The sequence below is a fragment of the Glycine soja genome, chromosome 12 (assembly GCF_004193775.1).
Source record: "Glycine soja cultivar W05 chromosome 12, ASM419377v2, whole genome shotgun sequence".
In the NCBI taxonomy this organism is placed as follows: Eukaryota; Viridiplantae; Streptophyta; class Magnoliopsida; order Fabales; family Fabaceae; genus Glycine; species Glycine soja.
In genome coordinates this window covers 27,726,904-27,733,450 of record NC_041013.1, presented here as the reverse complement: position 1 = coordinate 27,733,450, position 6,547 = coordinate 27,726,904, and the positions used below count along the sequence as shown (strand labels likewise).

The 6,547-nt window shown below is 32.9% G+C and overlaps 1 long non-coding RNA gene across 11 annotated transcripts; it reads left to right on the top strand.

The window, feature by feature from the left end:
* The first annotated feature begins 1,179 nt into the window (after window positions 1-1,179).
* LOC114379193 lies at window positions 1,180-5,332 on the top strand. 11 transcript variants are annotated; one of them, XR_003659437.1, is made up of 4 exons: window positions 1,180-2,422; window positions 2,575-4,409; window positions 4,491-4,571; window positions 4,836-5,332. It is a non-coding gene; the product is annotated as an uncharacterized LOC114379193 (long non-coding RNA). The 11 variants fall into 11 exon arrangements; XR_003659438.1 differs by having other exon boundaries at window positions 1,192-2,422; window positions 2,575-2,824; window positions 4,058-4,130; window positions 4,287-5,332; XR_003659439.1 differs by having other exon boundaries at window positions 1,193-2,422; window positions 2,575-2,824; window positions 4,058-4,082; window positions 4,287-5,332.
* Window positions 5,333-6,547: the final 1,215 nt, after the last annotated feature.

Here is a 6,547-nt window from a genome sequence, read left to right as displayed (position 1 = left end):
TGTGTAGTTAAAGGAAATTACATGCATTTCAAGCTACATATCAAGGCATTTATTTGCATCGTAAAAAATACTGTTGCAACTAACTTACCAAAATTGCAAATTATATTTTTAAAGGAAATTTAACCCACATGAAGCTCTTATGTTTAAGGCATGGTATTGTCTGGTTATCCACATGTTAATTACTGTATTTCTACATTAAGTGGTGATTTTCATGGAACTAGTAAAATTAAAACTAGTGAATAATTGTTAAGTGACATAAAACGAACTATTTTTAGAATATATATGTCAAATTATGTTAATCATTGATGATCAAAGGTATGCAAAATCTTTTGGACACAAAATTAAACTACAATTGGATGCAGTTATCAACTAGTTTTAAAAGCATCACACCATCTTGTAACATTTATATTACAATAAGAAACAAAGTTTAAAAAGATGAGAGGCTGTAACATTCCAAGATAATAACAAGAATCAAACACAGACGTGTTGAGGTAAGTAGATCCTGATAATAATAAGAATCAATTTGATTTCATTGTCACATGCATAATGAAAAAGCCAATTTTTAATCCCAAATGATTAAATATAGAGGTAGCTTACTCCTCACATAACCACGGTTTGACATTTCATTGATCAATTATTGAAGAAAGAATTGACGGAGAATTGATATTTTTTTTACTTAGCACAAGATTAATAACCAAGTTTGGATTTTATATTAGGGTAAAGCGTATGAGATATAAAATATGTTCTCTCTTATTCTAAAAAGGGACAAGAGAACACATCTTGTCTTGCCTTACCCATACTTTAATACACTCTACTTTACAGCAACCTGAAGGTTACCCATAGTTAGTGTCTTTTAACTAGTCATATCATTGATGCAAATATAGTAGTATAAATATATCATCAGATAGGGAGAGGAAAGAAAGAGAACCAACAACCACTTTCTTTAACCAGTCTCACAAACTTGCATCTAGAAGTAATTGTAGGGTCTCCCTCTCTTTTCTCTCCGTGTGTGTGTTTGTCTCCTCTCCTTTGGAGTAGCCTATAAAACCACACCTAAACTCCCTCTTGAGCCGACTTCTTAATTTGTTGCTACAAGCCAATCCTAATTCCTATTCTCCTATCACTACTAAAAAAACTCTTTTCTACGACACAGTATCTACGACAATAGTCAAAAAACCATTTTCGTTTGTATAATAGTGACAATTGTGTAAATACCATGAACATTTGAAGGACGGTTTTCGTGAAAACCGCCTTTGAATGTAGATAATTATAATTTTCCCCCTCGCGTTCCCTCATCTCTCCTCATTCGCTATTTTCTCCTCGTTCCTCCCCTCGTCTCTCCTAATTCTGCTTCTCTCATCGTTCCGCCCCCATTCCCCTCTCCTCCAGAGGAATAAAAAAAAACCCTAACCCCTCAAAACCCAAACCCTCCACCGCCTGGGCTCCTCTGTGGTCGCCATTGACGCCGACGTCGGCTTCCGCAACTTCGACCTTCTCCTCAACTTGAGAACCGTGTCAACTACACCGTCATCGAGGTTCTCAAAATCGAGGCCCAAAATCCCAGCCATGTCGACAAACATGCCTTGGTTCAAGTTCCTGTAGTCGATGGCGGTGTTTCGAATCACGGTTTTTCCCAGTGTGATTGTTTCGAGAGTGAGACAGCCTCTAGTGTAGGAGTCGTTGCTTTAGGAGATCTGGTAACGGCAGCGACGCTGGTGGCAGTCGACGTCGTCGAGCTACTCATAGATGGTGGAGGAGAGGACCCAGTTTGAAACACCAAAGCATTGAGAACCCCCGTATTCTGTTCATTCTTGAACCTCTTTCAATCCTCGCAAGGTCACACTATGCCATATTTTAGCGGAACAACAATGATAATGTCGATGTTAAGGTTAAGGTATGCTCTTTCCATTCCTAGGTTTCCCTGTTTTCTTGTTTGTTGTCACCCCGCCATAACCCTACACTCTTGGCCTCTACTCTTTCACAATCCTAATGATGTCATTGTCTCATTCAATCGCATGCTTCGTGAGTGTCCTACACCACCCATCTTTCAATTTAATAAGATTTTAGGATCCCTTGTGAAGAACAAACACTATACACCGTTATTTCCCTTTCTAAGAAATTGCAATTCCCTGGCATTGTTTCCTTTAACATCGTCATCAATTGTTTTTGTCACCTCCGTCAAATCAACTTGGCTTTTTTTGTATTAGCCGACATTCTCAAAATTGGTTATCACCCCAACACCATAACCTTCAACACATCCTTAGTGGTGAGATTAAGAAAGCATTGCACTTTCATGACAAAGTGGCAGCTCAAGGATTTAAGCTAGACCAAGTTAGTTATGGGACTTTGATCAATGGATTGTATAAAATAGGACAAACAAGAGTTGAGAAGGATTGAAGGGCGGTTGATCAAGCCCGATGAGGTAACTTACAGTATAATCATTAACAGCCTATGCAATGACAAACTTGCAAGTGATGCTTGTGATCTATATTCTGAAATGGTTGTAAGGGAATTTCTCCCAATGTTGTCATTTACAATGCTTTAATATATGGTTTCTTTGCGCATCAATTGCAGGAAGTGATTGCTTTGTTTAATAAAATGAAATGGAAAGGCATCAACCCATATGTCTGTACTTTTAATAGACTGGTTGATGCATTTGGTAAGGAAGGAAAGATGAAAGAAGTTAGAAACGTGTTATTTAAAGCAGCTAGAGCCATACACCATGCCTCACAGGGGAGTGAGTCCCAATGTAAATGTCTCGCACAACTATTGTCCCAGATATGGTGAAATGATTTCTAGAGGCTTATCATAAGAGTTAAACTAGGTGAGATATGTTCTAGTTTCACATTAATTTGTTTTGAAATTTGATGATGACAAGCTGATATTTTTTCTTTTGATAGTTGAACATAAAAAAAGATGGACTATGTTATTGGCTCATTGCCATAATATTGGTGGGCTGTTAAGAATTGATATAATTATCCTTTTTCTTCCCATTTTACCATTGATATGTTTCATCTATTTTTTATGATTTTCCAGTCACTGCTTACTGTTTGTGTTTCATATCACACATCATATTGAAACTAACATAATTATTTGGGATTCTTTATCTCTTATAGTTGATTATGTTTACCCCATGGTATTGAGTGTAGATCTGCTTGGTTTGATTTTCCTGCGTATTTTCTTGGCTTTTACACAAATGGACAAGTTGAAAACAAATAAAGTTGCTAATACTTTCCTGGTGAGTCATTGTGGCATAATTAGTTGGAGCTTTTTGAAGGACTATGATTTATTTTGGTGGTAATTTTTAAGGAATGCATATTCCAGTCAAGAAAAGAGATATGAGGAATGAGATTCTTTAGAAGGCTCACATTGATTGTATGACTCTTTTCACTAACCTCTTTTCTATGGTATTTTCAAATCTATTTTGGGGTTGACTTGTTAATAGTCAAAGCTTGTGGTATCTTTATCAGTGTTAGGAAAATTATTAAGAAGCAGTTTTTCATACGACTTTATTTTGATCAAAGAGTTTGAGAAGTTATTGAAACCATAAAAGGAAAATATGGTGGGATGCAAGAAATATTTGCTATTAGGTTTCTGGTAGATAATGGTTTCTTACCTATATTTTTTCATCTGCATATATTTCTTTCTGCCTTCTAATGTTACCAAAATAGCAAACTGATTGGGCCATTTCAGCTATTTGTTTTAGAAGCCAACAAAATGCAATAGTTAATCAATTTTCTGCAATTAAGAAGGCATCAATAAATAAGTAAAAAGAAAGGACAATTTGTTATCACATCTCCTTTCTTTTATTGAGTATTTTGTTGGAATCCGCAACAGAGGATGCAGAGGACAATTTCCTAGCTTGTCTTCCCACTGATATTCTTGTTCTCTCACTTCATTGGTAAAGCCACATTATGTACCTTTTCCTCTAATAATTTACTTAAAAAATAATCTAAAAGGATGCATGTGATCAATCTGTTTTTATTATTTAATCTTTGCCTATATTTCTATGGAAAGTGATAGACAAATAATGCATTTAGTACATGCTTAATTTCAGGGAGTACATGGATCTTTGTTTGCAGGTGATCGTTAAATTAAAACAATTGTCTCTTGTATCTCTTCTAATTTAGGTGATCATTAAATTAAGTCTTTTCACAAAAGCTGTTTGCTGGTAAATATGCCAATCACTAATTATTAGTTAAGAGTTTTCTTAGATGAAAATATTTTTTTTATGGAAAGATGAAAATAAATTAAAAACAATGATTACTAATTTTTTAATAATGCAGATGGGATATTACAACAATTGACCAGCTACCAAATTACATGAAGGCATGCTTTAGAGTCCTCTATAATCTCACAAATGAAATATTCCCAAATTTATTGAAGTTCGTTGCATGAAGCTTGATCAAGTAGTACAATTTTTGCTCAACATAAATTCTATGAAATATTTCTGCTGCCATTTTTTTTTACTTCTTTGTTTCAATTTTTAGATTGGACATGTGACCAAATCTGGAGAAATAGTAGGACCTCGTGTCTTGGAGCATATCATTGACGTTGTTTTGTATTTGGAAGTTGGTACCTTGTTACACTCTTATTTCTTTGGTTAGTTGTTAATTGATAAAGTTGATTTGTGTCCATCATTAGAGAATGTTACTGCATAAGTTGGTACCTTAATAAGAATAATTGCTAATTACTTTTTACAATATTACATTTCAACAAAATGTGTTGTTTTATTTGTAACTTTTTTTTTCTGCATATTACATGGAGTTGGGCTGTTGAAATCACTGGATTTCATTTCAATTTTCTCCATGCTAATTGCTCATATTAATGCTCAGGGCGAGAAGTTTTCTCCATATCGAATGCTTCGAGCTTTAAAAAAATCAGTTTGGATCCACCGATGAGGTATGCTATGACTATTGCATATTACATTTAAGATCTATGTTTTCTTAGGTTGTAACTATTTTGTTTCTACTTTTGCCAATACTCTTATATAAATATCACGAACGATGTGTACTACTAGCATTGATTTCTTGCTCATTTCTTTCAGTACATGTCATTGATTTCTTTCTTGTTTCTTTTGGTCTATCTCTGTTATGGTTAGTATCTTTCTGTGATGTTTAATTTTGATAGTGTGTATATAGCAGCAGCAAGCAGGCCCAAAATATTTAAGGGGTCCGAATGCGGGCTCGGGGAAAGTGGGTATCCGAAATACGCGAGCAAAGAAGAACCGGATCTGGCTCGTATATATGAAAAAATGAATATGCCAAAGTGCCTTCTTGAGTTAAAATATTGAAATCGGATCTGGCTCGCCTTTTTATGCATACATTTTTTTAGTTTTTCATGCATGTTTCTTTGAATTTTTTTTTAAAATACTATAAGAGTGAACCTGAAACAAAAACATTTTGTAGTTTTCTGTCAATATTTATTTATATTTTGAAAAAAAAACATATTATAGTTAAATTGAATTTATAAAATTTAATGTTTACAATTTTATTACCACGTTTTTTAATTGATTCAAGATTTTGAAATTTAATGTTTACAATATTTACTTATATTTTGAAATTTTTTTCCCTTTGTTTAATTGATTCCACCTTTTTTAAAGTGTATACATCTCTTTTAAATATAGCATACTATTCTTAAAAATCAATCTATGGCTAGCAAGGAGTTTTTCTATTATATTATTATTATTTAGTTATTATTCTTTAATACATTATAGAAAGAGTTAAATTACAATATATAAAAGTTATAGTTATTTAGAAATTTAATATTACAAAATTAAATAAAAATAATAGTAATACATGATTTTTTACATATTATACAAATGATAAAATAATTAATTGAAATTAAATCATTCTCCATAAACACATGACAATATCAAGTAATATATACTTGATTCCTTTTAAAATAATACATATAGTCTTAAAGTAATTTTACGGTGTTGTGAATGTTTTTAATTAAAAAAACATTATAAAAATTTCTTTATAAAATAATATACCAATTCTCTAGATTTAAAAAACACATGACATGAACTGAAGCCTTTAAATTGTCAAATTTATCTTTTATAATGGATTGCTGGCATATTAGCTTACAGCAAGACGAAAAGATTCTTCTACATCTACTATGTGTTTAAGATACTTATTTCAATGGTTTGCGAAGGAAACGTTCCTTGCCTCAGTCTAGCTTACGTTGTAAGTCTTCACTATTTCCCTCAAATGAAAATAACATAAAATTAAGCGTAGTTTTTTTTACAGCTAAAGGTAAGTGTAGTTTTTTTTTACAGCTAAATGTTTATGCACACTTTTTATTCATAGAGAATTTTGTACTTTGAAAATACAACATGAACTGGAGCCTTTAAATTGTCAAATTTATCTTTTATAATGGACTACTGGCATATTAGCTTACAGCAGGACGAAAAGATTCTTCTACATCTACTGTGTTTAATATACTTATTTCAATGGTTTGCGAAGGAAGCGTTCCTTGTCTCAGTCTAGCTTACATGGTAAGTCTTCACTATTTCCCTCAAATGAAAATAACGTAAAATTAAGCG